Genomic DNA, 23,000 nt, shown 5'->3' with positions numbered 1-23,000 from the left:
AGGGAGGAGGAACCCAACACCTTCCCGTGCACTCAGCAGCTCTCGATGGCAGCAAAGGACCAGAAGAGCTGTTTCACCCTGAAGCACACGGCAGGGCAGCTGCAGGAAGTTCTCCTGGGCTTGCACATGTTCCCACCACCAGCTGCCGCCAGGCCCCACCACGGCACAGAGAAGCACCTACGCTTCACGCGTGTGCCTGCACAGAAACACACGCAGAAGGAAGAAAACCCCTTGGGTGTCCCACACAGAAACAGCTCCGGGAACCTGGCCCTCTGATGGAAGTCCCTGCAGTGGTTCCCAGCCCAACACCCCGCACGCCTTGCAGCAGGATCACCATCGCACGTTCGTCGCTTGCTTCCATTTCCATCTGAACCTGCCAGCCAGCATTTGCTGCCTGCAGGCTGCAGCAAGGGGTAAAACTATTCAGTGGCCAAGCAGCTCAGCGCCGAGTGAACCCGCCGTGTGAAAGCCTGGATTTACAGGAACGGCTGTAAACAACAAAACCCTGCAGGGACCGCTGACCCCCCACAGCCCCCGCCTTTTCTGAATAGGGCCCGTGTCTTTAATCTGCAGCCTGAGGACTGCAACACTTCTCACCTCGCCCCTTTCCCCTTTCCCTCAGTTTGGTTTGGGAGCTCAGTACGCCACAAAAATAGCCTGGTGGAGGGAAGGGAAGAGGAGGGGGTAAGGGAAGAGGTGGGAGGGAAATACACAGCGAAGCAGCTTTGCCTCCCCTCGTTAAAGCCACAGCCCACGCAGGAATCACGTTTCCAGCCTGCAGAGTGGAAAGCACAGAACCGCTAGCAATGAGGTGTGTGAGCTCTTCGTATCAGCCTTGCTGCTTCGAGTAACTGAACTGTTCTACGGAGAAATCCGACAAGCCGACAGGCTGTCTATCACAGGAGAACCGGAACGCCTGCCGTTCGCCAGACAAGGCAGCGATCAGCTTTTCATCGGTCTCCAACAGGAGCAGTTCACGTGAGCTGCTGTATGAATGGATTTGCTCTGCAAAGCCAGGGCTGAACATTAACCGCCCTCCCCGAAGGGGAGGGAGCAAACTGAGGGAGGGCAACACTTGTCCCCTCCTACCGCAGGCGGCTGCCAAAGCAGCAGCACAGCAAGGACAGGAGCTCCCAGTTGGGCTGTCTGTACCTGCGGAACCGCTGGCCGAGCACTCACGGGCAGACCCGTCCAGCTCCGTCACTGAGCAGCAGCAGCAGCCGGGATTCATCAGGCTGCTCCCTGCAGGAACAATCCCCACTGCCGGGGTCTTGCTGACGCACGGCCGTGTTTAAAAACGACGGGCTTTCTTGCAAGGGAAACGGGGCTTGAGCAACCGTAACCTGGCTGGCGATTTTCCAAGGCAGCTGGATATTCCCAGTAAGGCCTGTGAGAAGAACACTACCCCTGTTATGGGAGTAACTAAAATGCTGGAGCATGTTTATGAGTGGCCAGATTTCATTTTCCCCTCGGTGAAGGGAAACGCTAATGAAGGCAGGAACGCTTGTGGTTCCACTTGATAAATCCTCTCAGCTAATGGGCTTATATCCTAGATCGTGGAACTTTAAAAGTTAAGTTGATCAAGGGAGTCTGCAGGATACAATTAGAAAGCCTGCTGCTAAGGAAACCCCCAGCAGAAGCCAGCACTGAGTTCTACAGGCACAGCACGAGCTCTCCAGGGCAGGTGTAGCTACAATAGACCATAAACCACAAGACTGAAAAGAGAGGGAGCACGGGGCCAGTTTTTCTAGGTGATTAAGACACTCCAAGGTGCAGACAGGTACAGAATGGGATTTTCCAAAAGTGCCTAAATGAACTATAGACCCTCAGTCGGAATCAGGGATAGATGTCCAACCCCCTAGGAAATTTCTTGTAATTCCACTTGGCAAAAAGTCTGAGTGCCTCGCTATCTTCCAAAATCCTAGGTCTTACATCTAGCTAGACACACGTAAGTAAACATACAAATGCCTTGATTTGCACACTGCTGAGATAATATCCTGGCTGGTACTAAGCAGGTAAGAAACTGAAAGCTTCTTGCTTGTTTGCTTGATCCAAGCTAACTGGCTTTGTAAGCTATGGCTTCGAGTAGTGAAAACATTCTCGAGACTGTAAACCAACTGCAGCAGGGACCACTTCTGTCAGGCCCATTTGTATCACTGGAAGAGCAATTCGGATGCTCAGGGTACACAAGACATGTTGTAGGGGTAGCAGACATGGCACAGGGTCCTTTGGGCGATGTGTGCCCTGACAGGACGGCAGCTCGAGGCTGTGCGCTGAAAACTGGAAGCCAAAGGGCACTGAAAAGCTACGTTTAAGCTACAGAAGCTCATCCACTATATTTTAAACCTCAGTGAGCTTATACATACAGGTACTCCAACAGAAGATTACTGGTACTATGGTAATTTTATATCCTTCCAAAGGCATTCACCTTCTTGGCTTTTAAATGAGCTCTCCTTAGGAAAAATACCAATAAAGGGCTCGCACTAGAGCTGACTGACAGCTTTTTGACAGTCTCAGCAGTCAGCGCAACTACAAAAGGGAGAGTGAAAGCAAAGCAACCGATCCACACACACGGAACAGGGCTGGTGGTGAAGAAGGCCCAAATATATTCAATAGCACATTATAGCTGCTAATTATTGTTGCAACATAGACCTGTTTAAAGAATAAAAGTTATATGCTATCTCTCTTCTACATGTTCTTGGAACTAGTTGTAACGATGCAAACTACTTAGTTTTATTGTTTTGCTTTGGCTTTGAGTATGCAATTTGTTCTTCATGCCAAGAAAAAGAAATAAATCGCTACGGGAGCAATGATTTCTACAGCAATATCATTAATAGTTTCAAATCTGTCATTCCATGCAGAACTCCTGCAATTATTTTCCTTGTTAATGAATGAGTTTCCTTCATTCAAGACAAAAGGCTAGGAAAAATAGTGAAGGATCTCTTAACTGCCCTTTTCCCACACCTTTCAGAAAGCATCACCAATTTGTGAGTGGGAATGCAGAACAAACCAGGAACAGCTGGACAAAGCTGATACTCAAGTATTTCTACACTGTGTCACAGACAGGGAACTACAGAGGCATTACAGACCCCGCTTCAAAAATGACCTGCCATGCAGAACACTTCATTTTCCCTGTGGGCTCTTCCGTGCTCACACAAAGTACTGAACCGCCAAACCTTGTACCCGTGTGTTAACAGTAACAGACAACTTCGGGTGACAGGTACAGGTACAGAGAATGGTTTCTCCATCATTTCACAGCTCTCTGTGCTTCTTGTAGCGCTCCACCGTTGCTGGACAAATGAGAGATGTCCTTCCTTCTGACTGGCCCTCCATCATTTTTCCGAAGATCGAGTTCAGTGGTTACCCACAATCTACATCACGTGGGTAACTACAGGGATCTGTTCTCGGGTGATGTTATCAGCCTGAGTACCTGGCTGTGTCCCCCTCACTCTGCTACTGAGATCTGCAGCCTTCTTGGGGCCAGCTTACCAAGCAAGCTATTTCTTAAAAGGCCTCATTTAAATTTGAAGTTGACCTAAAGATACTTTGTGAAATATGGGGATAAATCTCTTTTCCTTGCTCCCAGTTAAAGGACTCTGACAATGGGTTGCTCTCTGATTCAGACACCGGACTCTGCCTCACGAAACGTTGCTCTGTCGGAAACTGGGGAACAATACATAGGGAGAGTACTTCATGAAACACTAAGAATTTTTAAATTCTTTAGCATCAAAAGTAAAAAGCAACTACATTTGTTGACTACGCTTTTTCTTTTGTCCACCTGTATTATAACAGCAACCTGTATTACCGATAGCAAATGCACAGCCTGAGCGAAGGATCACTGGTCAGCTGACACTGAACTGTATGTTACTGTGTTCAGTGGCCCCTGCCCATGCACTGTCCCCGTGATAATGCTCGTACCGCAGGAATTACCAGGTGATATCTACCACAAAATACGTAGATTTGTGCCAATGACTACTAGAGCCAGGTTAGTTTGTGTACACAGACCAATTTCTTTTCATTCTGGTCCAAAGGACCACGTGATTCAAAGCAAGAACAGCAGCTGCTCTGGGCACCAGAATCCCACTGGGGAAGCTGAGGAACTCAGGGAAGAGAAAGACCTCACAGAAAACATTGAATACACAGAGAAACAGAAAACAGGCAAATAGGTAATGAACTCCCTTTACATCCTGGCAGAACACACCTCCTTGGCCATGTTAGTGTATTTCTGCTCTTCTTCTGTCTCTACAACAGCCCACCGACCCATCAGGACCTTGGTTGCATCACAGCTATTGAGCCAAGGGTGTTCTTTATGCACGAGAGCGCAATGGTGTTTGCAGAACAAGAAAAACGCATTCACTGGTCGGTGAGCTCGTTGCTCTGAGGACTTCTCTTCGGTTCCATCAGCATCCCGCTCTAAACCATCTGCGCCAAGGAGTGACACCTAGCAGCAACAAAAGGGAAGGGGTGTAAACTTAGTTATCCACGCTTCTCCTGGAGACTGAGAGTCTTGTGTATGCTGCGGGTGGACACACAGCTGTCTCCACAGGCCACCAGTTTCCTCCAGAAGACCTGGAGTTCTACACCAGACCTCCTCACCTGACTGTCCAAGGTTCATTCACGCTCTCTGCAAGACTCAAACTCCAACTTGCAAGTGGAGCAGATTTCTAAGCTGAGGACCATTCTCTAGCAACAGTCCTAAAGGGCCTGGAGGGAGGAGATCCTTCCTGTGCCCTCCCTACACCCTCGAAGTCACTTCAGTGGGATGAGGCGAGCAGAGCTACCTTGGATCCCAACCACCCATGTTTGCAGCTGCAGAGTGCACAGGAAGGAAAGTGCACAGGGAACAGTGGTTTCCCCACCTCCTGCCCTTCATTACTCAGCCTGGGAGCTGTGCTGCAGTGCAGCCACTGCACAGCTGCCCAGTCAGAGAGAGAGGGCAAATCTTGAAGGAACACACTGCCAAAATATGCTCTCTGCGCTTAAGGGGCAGTGCATCGGTCCTACAAGGGGTGCACCACAGGAGATGAGTCCTTACTGGGTGAGACAGAAAACCATCTCCTACCTAAGTGCAACACGGTGATTTTATACCACATGGTGACAGTGGCCTGTAAGGTCAACAGAAAACTGTCAGAGTATCAGGCTCCTCCTTGCAGCTCCTTATTCTTGTCCAGGTCACTCTTCCTTATCAGTAGGTGGCTCGAGGCAGTCTCCTCAGCACTGACCTCTCCCTTCCTGCCTTAGGAAGGCGCCCAGGAGAGGCAGGTAGGAATGTTATCCCCACGACTGAAACATCCCATCTCCGTAACACATTCCCACTTGTTGTTACAGAGGATGAGTCTAACTGTACATTTGTGAGGTGCCACATTGTCGGGTCCTTACGGAAAATGGGTAAGGCCGGTGTCATTGAACCATACCAAGTGTCAAACCAGAGACAGATTATTCCACCTGTGCTCTCAATATTCTGCGGGACAAGTTGAATTTCACAGGCAAAGATAGTAAAAATGGTTGACAGCTTCTTTCTTCTTTTTCCATTTTAATCTTTGTATTTTTTTAATCTTTAAAAAAGAAAGAAAACTATGAGCTAGGCATGTCCTTGCAGCCACTAGAAGCAGATACCAAGCACAGGTGAACTTCATGTCTAAAATAAAAAATTTTAAAAAACATGTCAAAAACCCACCTTGAGCCATCAAGATCGAGATATGTACGACACGTTATTAAAACAACCCAGTCAAAACTCTCACAGTCTAACTATAAAAAAGAGAGTTTTGTCCACGGTTTTAAAAGCATGATTGTCAATTCACTGTTTTGTGTTATTTGCTACTTGCCTTTATAGCCTTATGGGCGCAGCATCGCTTCTTTTTATTGGCTGTGTTTGTTCACAAAAGAGAACAGCAAGAAACAAACAAAATGAAAATGCAGCTACGGAGAGTCTGACCCATCATTAACCCCCTATGGTCAAAGCATCCAATGAAGTCTGCCTTATCAAGATGCTCCTCTCCTTCTTCATCCTCCCTCTCTTTCAGAGCAGTTACGGAGTTTCTTGGCAGGCAGGGGATGCCACTGAAGACACTTTCTTTCTGGTTGCTTCCCAGCTCCTCCTCCTTCTCTCAAATCATCCTTATTCCTACTACTGCCTTTCATTGCTGCGACTTGTCATGCAAAAACAGTTGTAAGTTCACCACAAACTCTTAGGCATAAAGGACCACCATAGAGGTACTTAAACTAACCAGTGACAAATATACGGGGCACTAACATAAGACTCTCAGTTGGTTTTGGCAAGATATTAGATAGAGATTTATTCCAGTTATCAGCACCAGCATGGATGTGTCTTTTCTACTCTTAACATTTCCACCTAATGCCCCGATTAACTGGCAACATGCAGTCCAAGAGCATGAAGCAAAGACACCAGCCAGTCCAGCTCTCAAATGGGCTCCTGTCTGGGGGACAGCAGAAAAGCCCTCGCACTTCACTAGTCAAGTTAAGTGAGAGACCCCACAGCTCTCCCACTGTAGTTTTTCATATTTTGCCATTGAAAACGTCAGGATATCCCTCTTTTTAGCTGTGGAACATATTGCCAGCCACTCCTCTGTTAATCATGCATTACATATAGCAACGTTGATGCACAACTCCATGACACTATGAGCTAGGACTGCTGGTTGCAATAGGGAAATCTGACTCCCTGCCCAAGAGAAGTGAATTTTCACACACAAATTTGAAGCAAACGACCAGAAGTCATTACCCTGACACTTCCAGAGTACTCATCAACAAAAGCCACTGCGCAGCAAACAAAACAAACGATCCGCCGAACCAAGTGCATGCAGAAGGTAAATCATATTTACTCACACACCTACCTTGTGTGTGCATCCTTACCTAAAAAATGCCTCAAAACTGCCTCTCAGTAAAAATACATGCTTAACACATGCAAACTGCCAGCTCAAGGGATGGCTTAAGAGATCTACTGCCTAAGTAAGGCGCAAAGAAATACATAAATAAATAAAACCAGCACATCACATCTGAGGACCGAAGGCCGCACAAGCAAGTGCTGCCCGTACACAGTCTGGCCCCTCACAGCCGTCTGTTTACACTGTGCAATGTCAATGATAATCCTGATGGGAGCACGGCTGGCTTGCCAAGAAAACAGCACAAACATCAACACAAACTGAAACTGGAGACTGGTTACCCAGCTAGACCTTTATAAAGCCAAAAAAAATGGATGAAGTCTCACAGGAGCTTCTTGCCAGCAAGAGAAAGAAGCTGGGCTAAGTGCTGGTCCCACAGGCAAAGCCGGAAGCAGCTCTGTGGTTGATTCTCAGGAGAAGGGCACGAAAAGAGGTCCAGCCTCGTCACTGCAGGGCTGCCTCGCGGCTTTGGACGCTGCTTTCTGGAAGATGCCTACTAGAGCACTAGTGTTTCAGCCTGCAGCAGCAGAAGGGAAAGCTGTGACCCCTGTACTTACACCAGCTGCTTGAGCCCTGGAGCCACACTGGGGCCAGTGCCTCCCCAGAACCATCTCACACAGCAGCTCCAGCCCGTACGGCTCCAGCCATGCCCGTACGTATCCCACCCATTTCAGTGCTCACTAATTCTGGTTTTGGCTGATCTCTTCTCTGTGTGTTTCTTGCTGGTTAACTCAGTGGCGTTTTGGCGACACGCCCTTGTTTGCAGCAAAAACGTGTGTGAGCAGCTGCTGCCCCTGCAGACTCCAGCAGCACAACCAAGCGGAAGGACCTTCAGAGCCCGCTGCTGGAGGGAAGAACTGAACCGAAGTGGGTTCAGAGATGGGAACCTACGTCATCAAACGGCATCTGCTGGGGGGGGGGTGAGTCCCTGCCCCTCGCCAGCAGCAGCTGCCCCCAGCAGTGAAGGACGGCCTGGCAGCTCGTCGCAGCCTGACGTCACGCGTGGGCCGGCGGGGATGGCGGCAGCGCGGAGGGAAGCTCGGCCGAGCGGCGGGCCGGGGCGGACAGCCGGACCAGGCGCCCGCCGAGGCCGGGAAGGCCGAGGAGGAGCCCCGGGATCCGGCAGGTTCCGCCAGTGCGGCTGCGCGGCTTGGCCGTTGCCAGGAGCGACCGCGGGAGAGGGGAGAGAGACCCGTCAGAGGGGCGGGGCGGGGCGGGGCGGGGCGGGGCGGGGCGCTCCAAGCAGCCCGGCGGTCCCGGGCCGGGACAGCGGTCCGGGCGGCTGCCGGGCCGGCGAGCGCTCCCTCGGCGGCAGAAGGAGCGTTCTCCGCGGGGCCCTCTCCGGAGCCGCCCGCCGCGTCCCCCCAGGCAGAGCCGGCGCGGATGGAGAGCCCCGCTCGGGCACAGGTCGCGGCGCGCGCCCGGAGCCTCCCGTGGCGGCCAGGTCAACCCCTGCCCAGGGTGTGCGCGGGCTGCGGCGGCGGAGCTGCGGGCCAGCCCGAGGCTGCGGAGCGCTGCGGAGCTGAGGGGAGACAGGGCAGTGGGTTCCCGGCCACGCTCCTGTAGCGGACACCCCTGAGAACAAGGAGGCCCCTCGGACCCTGGTGACCTATAAAAGCAGAGCTCCGGTACAGCCTCTGCCCTCTGGCATCACAGCAAAAAAACAAATAGGAAGCTTTAACAGATCCAGACACCTGTGAGCAAGGCCTGCACAGAGAACCTGCCCCAGCAGCGCCCAGTGGGCACCAAAAGGAGAAACCATCCCAGCAGCGCCCCGTGGGTACCAGAGGAAGAAACACTGAGTGCTCGCAGTGGGTGACTCCCTGTTAAAAGGCACTGAAGGGCCCATCTGACAACCCGACAGAGTCACGGGAGGTTCGCTGCCTTCTGGGAGCTGAGAAGGTACCGCAGCTTGTCAAGAGCATGGACTGCTACCCACTGTTCCTCTTTCATGTGGGCACGAATGACCTAACAAGTCACAACCTGTGTAGAATCAAAGAAGACTACAAAGTCCTGGGGTCAACAGTGCAAAATTCAGGTGCCCCAGTTACCTTTTCCTGCATTTTACCAGTTAGGGGTAAATTCAGGGCAAAATTCAGGTGCCCCAGTTACCTTTTCCTGCATTTTACCAGTTAGGGGGAAAGAGGCAGCTGCAAATCAACAGATAATGCACATCAACTCTTGGTTGTGCGGCTGGTGCCATCGTGAGGGGTTTGGGGTGTATGACAGTGGGGCATCCTTTGACATTAACCTATTGGGGAGGGATGGAGTTTACCTGTCTGGCAGAGGCAAGGGTATCTTTGGTAAAAGGCTGGCCAGCTTGGTAAGGAGGGCTTCAAACTGAATGTGCCCGCGCGTGGGGTCGAGTGGCAATGCCCCTGCCGTTACATTCGACTGGGGAATAGACCAGGCGAAGCAGAGCAACAACAAGTGTCCCATAGCTGCCTCTCCAGAAGAAAACCGGAAGGCCAGCTCCCTCCAGGGCATGTCTAGCTATGGTAGATCCTCCTCCGTCCCTCCAGGGAAACCTGCGTGCTCAGTTACCTCCCCAAAACGCCTGTACACCAACGCACGCAGCACGAGGAGCAAACAGGAGGAGTTAGAGATCTGTGTGCGGCTGCAGGGCCATGATCTCATAGCACTAACGGAGACATGGTGGGACAGCTCAATGACGGGAACACTGTCATGGATGGCTACGGGCTCTTCAGGAAAGACAGGCCAGCCAGGCGAGGTGGGGGAGTTGCCCTCTGTGAAAAAGGATCTGGAATGTATCGAGCTTTGCCTAGAGGAGGAACAAGTTGAGAGCTTATGGGTGAGACTTAAGGGGCAGGCTAATGTGGGTGTTTACTACAGGCCACCTGACCAGGAGGAGGAAGCTGATGAGGCCTTCTACAGCCAGCTGAAAGTGGCCTCACAATCACAGGCTCTGGGTCTCATGGGGGACTTCAACTACCCTGACAGTTGCTGGAAAAGCAACCCAGCCAAGCAGCCACAGTCCAAGAGGTTCCTACAGAGCACTGAGGACACTTTCTGACACAGGTGGTGGAGGAACCAATGAGGAGAGGGGCACTGCTTGACCTCATACTGACAAACAAAGAAGGATTGGTTGGAGATGTGAAGGTTGGGGGCACCCTTGGCTGTAGTGACCACGAGATGGTGGAGTTCAGTTTCCTGCGTGGAAGAAGCAGGGCAATAAGTAGGATGGCAACCCTGGACTTGGAGAGCCAACTTCAGCCTCCTCAAAAACCTACCTGGAGGAATCCCGTGGGCTGGGGCTCTAGAAAGCAGAGGGGCCCAAGAGAGCTGGTTGCTATTCAAGCAGCACTTCCTCCAAGCTCAAGATGGGTGCATTCCTATGAGGAAGAAGTGGAGCAAAGGAGGCAGGAGGCCTGCTTGGATGGGCAAGGAGCTTCTGGTAGAACTCAAAGGGAAGAAAGAAATGTACAGCAGGTGGAAAAAGGGGCTAGTCACTTGGGAGGGATATAGAAACACTGCCAGAGAGCACAGGGATGCAACCAGGAAAGCTAAGGCCCACTTGGAATTAAAGCTAGCCAAGGATGTCAAAAACAACAACAAGGGCTTCTTGAAACACATTGGCAGTAAAAGAAAGACGAGGGAAACTGTGGGCCCATTGCTGAATGAGGCGGGTGCCCTGGTGACGGAGGATATGGAGAAGGTGGAGTTGTTGAATGGTGCCTTTGCCTCAGTCTTTACTACTAAAGCTGGCCCTCAGGAGTCCTGAAGTCAGAAGAAAGGAAGACTACCCCTTGGTCGAGGAGGATTGGGTCAGGGATCTTTTAGGTAAACTAGACACCCACAAATCCATGGGCCCTGATGGGATGCACCCACAAGTGTTGAGGGAGCTGGCGGATGCCATTGCAAAGCCGCTCTCTCCCCTAAAATAAATGAACCAAAGCTTACTGCACATTAGTGCGGAAATAAAAATGTATGCTCAGCTCCAAGAATTCAAGTGGTGTTCCGAAGGTTGTTTTCTTAAATTGTGAACCATTTAAGCCGAGTCATCACCCTGAAGCAGCAGTTCTACTCTAAAGAGGCTTTTTAGCAAGATGGGTCATCATCCTCTAGGCTGAACACACATTTAGGAGATCCAAGATACAGAGTAAGTCAGATCCTGGCTGTTACACAGGCACCACTTACTACAGGAAGACACACGGTCGCTCTTTGCTTCAACTTTGGAGTGAATCTCTGCAATGGTCAACCACAAAAATCCTCAGGATTTAGCCCCACTGATGGAAGGACTGAGGCCACAGACTGACTTCACACTTCACCTTTGCAGCATGGCCTGGAAGCCCCCCGCCCCTTAAGTATGTCGAGCTACATAATCTATCCTCTGTGCCCTCTCTTCTCTCCTATAAAATAGGGGGTCGTTCATAACATGAACAGGTGAAATATTTCAGCCCCTGTATTTTAATAAATCTGTGTTTCCAAATCTTTTCCCCCCATTTTTGCTTATTCAAGTTCTCCTAAGTTTTGACCTGCATTTCAGAGACTTTTTTGGGATTCACTTGTTGCTGATGCCTCTCTCAGTCAAATGTAGGATTGGCATAATGAAAAATGTTCTAATTCTCTATTACATCGCATAGGACTTTTCCTTTTGAAAAAGGGATGCTGACACAGTGTGATGAACTTGTTTTCCTTTGGATTGCTTCATCTACCATATTGCTACCACGCTTCAGGGGCATTTCTGTCATAATTGTTGATATATTCACATACTATTAATATAATTATGAGAGAAGCTGTCCCATCAAAAAAAATAAATCCAATCAAATGCAAAACACAGCTAACATGGACACTTTCTTTCATTTTTTTTGTATGGAAGATTTTGGCAAGACACAGCGTAACTACTTAGACAAGGCACTCCATGGTCACGTGAATGCACATATGATTATATGACAGCACAAGTTTTACTGGCATTATTTACTTTTTGAATGGCAAAACATCAGTGGAATCCATTTAGAGGACTTTTCAGATTCTATTTGTTTACCTGATTTTTTTTCCCCTCAACACATCATCAGTACCATGTTAGTTGCTTGTTTTGTACGGGAGATGGGAAGCTGGCAGACAGAAGCAAGCCAAAATACCGACTCCTGCTCTCCCTCTCAGGAATCCCTGAGTGCTGGCAAGCATCCCTAGCAGCAGGCTTTTGGAAAGAGAGCTGGACCTGGACTGTACCAGAACCGAAGCATGCGTTTAAGCTTGGCGGTTAAATAGTTCCCTAGAAAGTCAGTCTTTGCAGGATTTGGGGCTTAAAAGTATCGAAGCTTGTCCCGGTTTGGCTGGCACAGAATCACAGCCCAGCCACTCTAGGCAGTTCCAGGGCAGCCAGGGCAGCCGACCTGAGTTAGCTCCAGGGGTAGCCCACACCATGATGGCATGGTCATTCTAAAGGGGGAAGGTTTGCTGAGGAGAGGGAGCTCCTGTGGGGTTCCTCTGGCTTCTCCTCAGGACTGCCCTCTGGCCAATGGGGACAGCTGCATATTCCCTTGGCTAAGCACGTCACTGGTGGTATTGGTGGTGTTTTCACTAAATCTGCTGCACTTCTACCCCAGGTCTGCTCTCCTTTTTCCCAATTCCCCTCCCTGGCTGGTGAGGGTTCACCAGGTGACAGAGTGACTGTTACAGCTTAGCCCCGGGTACAGGCTCAATGTAGACAAGGATACACGACACCCACAGTGCAAAGTCTGCAATAACTGGAATTTATGAACCAGATCACAAAAAAAGTCTTTTCTTCTACAGTACGAGTAAAAATACTATGTATCTTTTAAGGCAGACGCAATGGCTTTTAAAAGTTAGCAGGAGGGCAGACAATTAAAACCAGCTAACGAGATTTTACAAGACATTTCTCAGCGTAAGGATGACAAGTGAGAGATGCTATGGAAAAAGTAGGAATATTCCAACAAGACAAGACAAAAGTACGGACAGCTTTGCTTACAGGAAGCCATAGATGCTTTATAACAGCACCAGAGGATGCTTGTCAAGGCTGACATTCATGATCCACTGACAGCAAGAGATACCTTCAGGGTGATGTTCTACACCTCCCTTTGGTGCAGATACAGATCGAATAGAAGAGAGATATTACACCAGTAAAAAAAATTAACAATTTTTTTTTTTTTTTTTGGTGTGTGTGCGTGTGCTGGCTGTATTATTTCCTTTCTAGTCCTGGAAACATTAACCAAAGAATGACAGTTTTATTGGATGACTCAGAAATACATACACCTAATAGGGCTTCAGAGACAAAAAAATTAAGATTCCTTAAGAAAAGAGCTGGACGGTGGAGTGGAGCAGGGGAGAAGAATAATTGTTTAGTTTTTTTACAGCATATGTTTCTATTTCAATGAGACAACTGCATGCAAGTCTTCATTTTTTTGAGTGTTCATTAAGAGCAAGTGTTTGATTACCTTCATGAACATTAAGTTTTGTTTTCCTCCTATCATCCTGTTATTTACAAAACCTGATAACAGACAGCATACTGACTTCTGCGGTCCTCGTTTGGGGACAAGCTCACCCCACAGTTGACCTGTCACCAAGAATGTTGCTAGTGGTTGTGCTGAACCAGCTGCACTCACCAGGCATTGCCCAAACTACGTCCACAGACACAGAAATCCTTACAAAGCTCTTCAAAAGCAACCAGGCGCTGTAAGGCACACAGTGATACAGGCTAGAAAGAAATCCAAGACCTGCAGAAGCAGAACCCTGGAGATGTGAATTTTGACTACGGTGGTTTTGACTTCCCTGTGGGAAGGTTCTCTGTGGAAGAATGTCTGAACTTCAGCAACGCTCATCTCGCCTCCATGAGGACAGTGGAAACGAATTTCTGGTTTCCTGTTACCTTAAAACCCCATTTCCTGGAGTCCAGCTGGGCCCTCAGCTGACTCCATGCAGATAACCGGTACAAAGGAACAAAGGGAAAGTTTCAAGTGGATTTCCCACACCTTCTGCTCTGTTTTACACGATCTAATTCTCTACTACCTTATAAAAACAAATACCAAAGAGAGAAAAGGGGACCAAACTACGGCACTAATGGCTTGGTGTACTGGGGGTGACCGAGGCAGTGACCTGAACTGTTCCAACAAAGAAGCAGGCGACTGGGACATGAGTTCATGTTCTCACAGGTCTAGTGGGCTGAAGAGGTATTTGAATTTTCAAATAAATGCAAAAGGAGATTGCTGGCAGTAAAAGACACCTACATCATGCAACAAGTTTTTTTAAAAAATAAATTTCTTTTCACTCTGGAATAACTGGACCAGAATACTTCTATAATGAAGAACAAGAACTGGTTGACACTAATTACTGACTAGTCAGTGAATTTAGTCTTTATTGTTGCACAGCCGAAAAACATGAATGAGCTTTCTAATTTTCAGCGATGTGATGGTTTAATGGAGGACATGCTGAGACTCAGTGGAGCCGTTTGCTAGCAGAGGTTTGGGACAGACTGTCATGACATGAAATCCTTGACAACACAGCAACAGGTCTCACTTAATTTTTAATGACATGCTCTTCCATCTTCAGAAATTATTTTAAACAGACTTAAAACTCAGATCTGAGTTGCTTGCTTTCTTTGTTCTCTAACACGTAAAATTAAGCCCCAAGATCAAAAGGATGTCAACAGCACTTTTTAAATTATTTTTTTTTTAAGTGACTCTTTCGTACCTAATAATCTAAAGGGTGTTTCAAGTGCTGGCTCTCTCCAAATCTGCTTTTAAAATGGAAACCACACAGACAGCGAGTGCACAGGATGGCACAAGAACCGAACAAGAACACCTCATCCATTCAATGCATAGAAAAAGCTTGCTTTTTCTGTGCAAGGAATACTCCGCCCAGATGTGCTTGTGTCACCATTTCAGGCAACTGTACTCAATGAACATGAACCTTTCTATAAGACTTAACCATAATATAAAAAAAAAGCTTGAAAAGTCTGAAGAAGATATGTAATCTACTGCAAAGTCTTTTAATGATAGCTGATTTTAAACAAAGATTTCTTTTTTGTTTTTCTTTCTAGTTCTCTTCTTTTACAGAAGACAACATGAAGAAATATAATAAAACAATATTTTACCTTGTAGGGATTTCTTCAGCCTTCAGGAATGTCCTCATTGAAATAAGTGGGAGACAGGCAAATCCTGCCTGCTACAAAATTGCCCTCAAAAGACACACTTAGGAACTGGATCCTATCGTTACAGTGCATGAGCACACTGATCAGGAAATTAAAAAGACAAAACTTAACATAGATCTTGACTAGCGGGTCTTCCTTACACCCCTGCCAGAGAACAAACACAGATGACTGGACCTGAATTCCGTTTGTAACCCAAATGTGTGAGTGCCACATTAGGTACGGTACTGGAAAACCAAGGTAAGAGTGTATCATCATCAGGCTGCCAGCAAGTGCTTGTTGTCAGTAAGGCAAACTACTTGGCAGCTGTAATGTAGAAAATACACTCAAAAAAAATAAAAAGAAAAAAGAAAGGAAAGAGAAAACAGTAAAAAGCCAGGGAAAGACGAGGGAAGCAAAAAGAGTGAAAAAACAGCAAAGGAAAAAAAAGAATGAAGAAATAGGGCAAAGAAAAATAAAGGAAAAGCTCTATGAAAGCTCATCATTTAGCTTGACAGAGGCAAAATAACAGGCTTTGAATGCAAAAAAAGACATCAGCAATTAGCCTATTTTCCACATCCTTAACGCAGAGCACAAGTGAGTGGCTCTGCTGAGGGGAAGGAAACCGGAGGCCAAGCCCGTGGGAGCACTCGCTCGCAGGCAGCGGCACAGGAGCAGCGGAAGGGAAGTGTCTGCCAGGGGTCACCCAGCGCCCGGGGACCCCCGTGGCTGTGGCACGCTGGGCAAGGTCACTGCTGGACAAACCACCCAGGTCATCGTGGGTCATTGTCCCTACTCCATAGGCTGAACATAGAAAAAATTAACCTCACTATGAAAACTAAGTGGTGCATGACATTGCAAATATGTAACTAAAAAGGTATTTTTAAAAAGGACTCAAAATGTCTTGAACACAAGTAGGACAGGAGTTTGGACAAGCTTTATAAATACAACCACCGCCCCAGTTCTCTGAAGCCTTTCATTATGTTGCTGTTTGCCATCTTTTTCCCTCCATTTGAATGGTCGTTCCCCAGGCTGAATGCCAACAGCCACTTATTAGGTAAAACAAATCAGTACGTTTATCTTAAACTTGTCAGTGCTGGAAGGTACCAGCTACCAGGCTTGTGGGAGTCGGCCCCTGGACCTACAAAAATAACCTTTATAAAGTGAGATATGGTGTAGGAAATGGTTAAGCCTTTATTTTCTACTATGCTTTATCCTAATAAACCTAATCCCTGAAAAAAGTCAGGACCTCAAACGCTAATTATTCGTTTTGTAAAAATAACAAAGTGCCCAGCACGTTCCCAATGGAGTTGCTGAGGCTGGGCACAGCAGGTTTGGCTCTACTTTGAACCAAGCTTTAAGGAACCTCTCGCGGATGAAATGGCAAGCCACCGACCCTGCAGGAAACGCTCGCTCTGCCCGGGCAATGCAGCTGCTGCTTGCCAGAAACACACCGCTTCCACACCAAAACAAAACACCGACGCCACTCCAACACGGTACACGTCCACCAGCCCAGCAGCTCTGCAGTAGGTGAGCATTAAGTGCGGAAGGGAAGGAGGTGGCACGGGAAACAAGCCTGCCCAAATGGCACAGCAGTGTGGGAGCAGGAAGGATTGGCACGCCATGGGCGATGGGTCGGGGAAAAGGAGGAGGAGGAGGAGGCAGCAGAAATGCGGCCGCTACCCAGTGCCAAAGGTGACCCGTGCCGGGGCTGCAATGCAATGGCCAGTAACCGCATCATGGCACTGGTGCCCGCACTGGATACAGCGGGGCCGAAAGGGAGCAGCTGGGGTGCTGGCCCCAGGCAGGCAGGCAGGGAGGAGCAGGCAGGCAAGGGCTGCAGGGCAGCCCAGGGCAGGGCACCCCACCGGCTGGCTGCCCCCCAGGCTGGCAGTGCTCCCGGGCACAGCAAGGGGCACGGCTGGGCGCCAGCTGGTGCAGCTGCTGGGGTGCGGGGGGACAGGTCCCATCGGCCAGCCAGGCACCGCTCCTGCTGTCCCCAACCCCCGGGTGAGGGGCTGGGCACGTTGGCTGCTTTGGGGCTCCTGCACCCCCGGGTCACCTCTTCAGCCATATCGAGCTCCCACCCAGTGTTTAGGGAAGAGGGAAATGACAGGGAAGAGGGAAATGACAGGGAAGAGGGAAATGACAGGGAAGAGGGAAATGACAGGGAAGAGGGAAATGACAGGGAAGAGGGAAATGACAGGGAAGAGGGGAAGCCACGCTGGCGTTCAGCAGCTCTGCAGAGCCGTGCCCTCACAGGAGACCTTTGCAGGCCCAGAGGAAAACCAACGAGGTGCTCGAGGCTTACTCAGAGCAGGCTCCCCGTGAGCTCGGGGTTGGAGGAGAGGGAGGACACAGAGCAGAGGCCAAGCCTGGGCAGCAGGGGAAGGGGTTGGAGGTGCTTACTTCTAAAGTGGCTTTGGAACCCAGCCCTGGGGGTTCCAGGTGCCAGCCCAGGGGGAGCAGGCAAAGGTGGGGCGGGCAGGGAGGCAAAGGGAAGCTTACACCGAAGGCTCACCCTTTTAAAACTAAACTTAAAACAAAACCCCAACCACAAGCAGCATGCACCATGGAAAGAGAACACCAGCCAACCCACCCAAATGATTGCATGCAACTGTCTCTGCAGAGCGGTTCACTGGTGCAGCTGAGGGGAACACTGCTCACCACAGAAGGACGCGATCTAAAGAGTCTGAAGTAGCCAGCCAGAACCCTTTTGCATTGACTTTTTTTTCAGATTGTGTGGCTTTCTTCCACGGTCACTTGAAAAAAAGCAGTTGGCTGAAGACTCATGTCTTAAGCAAAACAGGCCACCTGCTATTGCAGGGCTCATTGCAGCCTTCAGCAGCTGCAGAGGCAGGAACAACAAGAAACCCAGCAAGTCACAGGCCACAGCTACACTTACTGCACCGAAATGTTAACGAGACTCCAGTGACATACTCCTCCAGCCCAAATTCCGGGTCATAAAGCACAGAAGACAGCCACTTCTTGGAGTGAGAGCTGCCTTTCCAGACACCAGGCACTAACCTCCCCAGGCGCCAACCAACGGCCACAGCACGTCTGCCCACAGCCACGCACATCCCCCGGGAAAATCCATCCAGATCAGCCCAGGGCTTTCCTTTGCCTGGAGCTCCTGGAGAGCAGGCAGGAGGTGCCCTCGCTGCGTGCTCTGTGCAGCGCCGACGCCAAGGAGATGGGCACCGGAGAGCAGCGCCAAGCCCCCCACACAAGGTCAGTCACCCCAGGGATGGATACACTGGGACACCTGCGCTCCTAAACCTGGCCCTGCTCCTAGGTGAAGGAGGCAGGACCCACCCAGCCAGAAACCTTTGTCATCCTTTTGCTCCAAAGCAGCGGTTCTTTTTGCTTCTCCGTCTGCTGCCACAACAGGAGAGAGTGCCAAGAACCCCGGGAGGGTGAGCAGAACAAACGTCCGAAATCCCAAACGCAGAGGAGGCAGAGGCACTGCTTTGCAGGGCTTCCCCCCAGAGCCATTTCTCAATAGCACACTTCTCCTCCAGAACACAGAGCAGGCCGTGAAATGCATCCACCTCTCAGACAGGAGACGAACGCTTGTCTGCAGAGCAGTACAGAGCACAGCAGCAGCACAATCCAAAACCCGCTGACTTTTAGCAGGTTGAAGTAAGGGAGAAATTTTGACAGACTGAATAGTCGCATGACAGCAATGAAAATAGGGGTCCAGAACTGAGGAAGCACTCACATACAGACCCTGAAACATTTTGCACATAGATCAGTAATACCTGTATTTCTCTTTTTTTCTGAAGGCAGCATTTTAAGCATCAGGAATGAGCTTTTAATGCAAACTAGATTCCTTAGTGCAGTGGTTTAATCTGATCACAGAAGAAGGAGATATAGCTGAAGGAACTTTGACTCTGTTTTTGGAAACACCACCATCTCTCAGAACTATGCAGATCCACTTAAAATCCTTTTGGGTCTATCAAAATTTGTAATGATTTTGAAAACAGATGTACCATCTCATTACACAGGTTTCAAGTGTCATCTAGTGGCTATTTTCACTTTTATTTAAATTTGGTATTTGAAAATAACTTTCCCCTCTTTTTAAAATTTAAAAAGTTTGTTATTTCTATCACTTACTGTTATTTTATTATGCTACTCTGGCTCCTGCAATGGTAAGCAGATGCTCAAGTTTAAGCATTCAGATGGACTGAATCTGAGCCATAAGACAGCTCATTTCAGGACTAAAGAATTAAAAGAAAAAGAGAAAAAAAATCTTATCCATCTTGTCTATAGAAACAAAACAATGCACAAATGTCAGTTCATGATTTAGAGCTTTTTCAGTACAACTTAATGACTTCTTACAATGAGAAAATTCTGTCACGTTAAAGTCTGTAATAAAGCCTATTCTAAGCATTCCTCATACCAGATAAAGCCAAAAATCCACAGTGCTGTGTCAGAAGGTTTGTGCTTTACACTAACCCAACTGGTGATCTTACACAGGCCCAAAACTTCGATACTCAGCTCAGGTTGGTGATTTATCATACTGGAATAGGCTGCCCAGGGAGGTGGTGGAGTCACCATCCCTCAATGTGTTTAAAGGTCATTTAGATGTGGTGCTTAGTGATATGGTTTAGAGGTGTCCTTGGTACAGTAGGGTTAATGGTTGGACTCGATGATCTCAAAGGTGTTTTCCAACCTGAATGATTCTATGATTCTAATGTTGGAATTTACATCCATGACATATGTGGCTGCCAGTGTGTCACAAAACCCAGACTGATTTCAGATGAAAGAAACCACAAAGCTGAAGCCTCACAAGGCAAATCATTCACTACTTCGATTTAGGTTAAACAGATTTACGAGCTTAGAAACGGGACTAAGTTACTGCAATTTGAGTAGCTGAGCTGTACAGCACTTCAGCCTACAGCAAAAGCCAGGTCAAGCACATTTTTGGCTTATGAAAGTCAAACGATCAGAGATTTGAATGCAGAAGATTCAGTGGAGGAGGTTTGTGGAATATACCTACTTTACCTCACCACTGGGACAAGAGTATTCCCTGCAGAAGCTGCAGATACTCAGTTATCAAAACCTTCTGCTGAAACATACCCTCAACCAGTGGTCTGCTGCAAGGTCCATCCCAACAGTGACAGACTGATGTTCACACCACAACACTCACCAGGTGTCCACATTCCAAAGAACACGGTGACCACAGAGAGGCCTCCATGTGTGAAAACAATGTGCATGGTGTGTCCCACCACACACCTGGTCATGCACCCAACATGTAATGGCCAGCTCTTCGTGCATCTCTGATAACACAAAGGGGGACACAGCAGTAGCTGGCAAATGACTGCAGTGGGCTATCCCACTACAGCCCCAGTTTGAGATACAGGCTTGCAGTGACATTACCCAACCTCAGTGTTCACAACTGAACACACTGTTAAAAGGCTCAGACACAGAATCAGATGCTGGCCAGACACTGGTTATCCAGCTCACTCTAACATAGAGTTATGTCAACCACCATAGACGTTGGGAGAGGGCAGGTTTAGACCAGATACAAGGAAGAGGTTCTTCACCCTGAGAGCGGTGAGAAACTGGTACAGGTTGCCTGAGGAAGCTGTGGATGCTCCATCCCTGGTAGTGTTCAAGGCCAGGTTGGATGGAGCCTTGAGCAGCCTGGTCTGGTGGGAGGTGTCCCTGCCATGGCAGGGGGTTGGAACTAGATGATCTTGAGGTCCCTTCCACCCAAACCAGTCTATGATTCTAACCCAAGAAAGCTGCTGCCCAGAGTCAAAAGCAAACAAGGATTGCCTGGAGCTCAACATGTACCCTGCACTCCTCAATTTCTGCATGAAGGAAATACAACACTGGATTCACAGAGGCTTATTCTAAGATGGGATTAAAGATATAAATATCAGCTTGAGTTGGAGGAAAATGAGGAAGCAGGCATCTTCCGGAACAGTGCAGTAGTACTAGATGCCACAGCTAACCACCACACTCTTGAATCTTGTTACCTACTTTAAGTCACAGGTCACAACCTCAGCAAGGCCACTTTCTTCAGCTGACTACACCGATTCACAGTACGTAGACGATCTGCCCCATGTTATCAATAAACAACTTGCACCCCCGGAGCTCTATAAACTATTACCTCTGGCTTGACAGCAGTAAAATCTACCCACCTTCTTCCTACCAGGACTCCTTGATAAATGGCAACTGCTGCTCAAACCAATGCTAACTAGAGATGAAATACTTCAAGATTTTGAAGTATTCACCTAACCTCTAGCAAAGTGAAGATGTTATAGTCTGGAAGAGCTGCAGGCTGGAGGTGCCCGCCCGAGCCTGAGGACATGGGCTCAGGAACCCCCAGGACCTAGGAGGCCACCGTCTCCGTGGGAAACAGAAGCGCCATGGAGACCCAAGTAAATGAAAACAGAATGGCTGCTCCCAGTGCTCCTCAGGATGCTGCTTCCCTGTTTGCTTAACACCTGCCAACACTTCAAATGTCCTTTTGAAGGGACCAAGTTTAACAAGTGCTGTCAAGCAAGTGGGAACTGCAAGCAAACCTGCAGGTATATCCCTACAGCTCACAGCAGCCAGCTTCACTTTCACTTACCAGCTCACTCAGAGCCACTGATGCAACAAACTTCATCCCCTAGTAAAAAGCTTTTTCAGGAGCTGTACGATACCAAAGTATTCCAAACACTCGAGCAACATAACCCTTTGCCTAAGGACCTCATAGCTTAAAGAGTATCTGATACACAAAGCCACACAAAACAGTAACCAGCCTCCAAACTGGAAAAGGCTCCCAAAGGTGCTAGAGATCTGAGAACTATCCCAGCTAATCACACTAGATGTTATGATCCTGGCTATAGTTCAGAATTACACAAACCGAAAATGCAATCCCCCTCCAACTTGTCAGGGGCTTATCCACATGGACTCTGTCTGAAAATCAGAGGGTGATACAAGTATGGGAAGTGCTTTTCACTATCACCTCCTGATGGATCCCAAGTCTTGCCTCCTAACTCCTAAGAGACTTTAATTCTAAGAGGCAGGGGGGCAGGGGCAGATGGGGAGGAGAAAATAACACAGAGGCATCTCATCTGAACACCTGACATGCCCATGCATCCACCAGGATTAGGACAGGTTTCTGCCACCTGCTCCATGCTAGATGGAGAGAGAGGGGGAGATAGGGCTGAGAAGAGAATGGGTTTATCCTGAGTTTCAAAAGAAATTTTCCTCCTTCTTTCTACACAGCTTTCCCTTTGGTTGGAACAGAGTGAGTGCTGAAAGGGCTGATCTGGTGATATCCAACTGATAACATATTTCAAAAGGAAAAACCTGACTTTTATAGGTTAATTCAGCTAATGCCCTCAAATAAAGTCATGCAACTGATTTCTCATTACGACAAAGCTTGGCATAAGGCATAATGTTTCCTAACATTATCCATATGAGCAGAAGTTGCTTTCACTTGGATGTTTACACAGCTTGCACAAGTTTGCAAACATGGCTGTGAAAAGATAGCTGAAAAAACAGCAGTTATCTCCTTCCTTAGTTGTGCTCCTGGGCCCTTTCAGACCACTCTGAACTACTGGGGACCAGCCTCTTTGCCTTGCCAAGCTCTTCCAAGCGAGCGTATGGGACCTGCTCCCACAAGCGAGGAACTGTTCTGCAGAGGAAAGAGGTGGTTGACAATGCACATGCTTGCCTGTAGAGTGGGCACAGCAGAGCCACAGCATTGCTGTACGTACTGCTACTGCTACGCAACAACTGCTGAGAGAGAACAGCAAGAGCTCCCGGTTACCCGTGTGGGAACACAGGAACCATCAAACAAGGACCTGCACAGTGACCATGAACTTACTGAGACCAGGAAGATGCCTGTGCACACACACCTGAAGCTTGGCAAGACAGGTCCTGAAGGTGTGTACATCAAACTCCAACGTACCAAATCTGTTCATTTTAATGTCCTCCCCTGCCTAAAATAGCTCTGTAATCTTGCTGCAGTACCCGATATTTATTTAGTA

The sequence above is a fragment of the Leptosomus discolor genome, chromosome 10 (assembly GCF_034619465.1).
Source record: "Leptosomus discolor isolate bLepDis1 chromosome 10, bLepDis1.hap2, whole genome shotgun sequence".
NCBI classification, from domain to species: domain Eukaryota; kingdom Metazoa; phylum Chordata; class Aves; order Leptosomiformes; family Leptosomidae; genus Leptosomus; species Leptosomus discolor.
Note: the sequence above shows the minus strand (reverse complement) of the source record.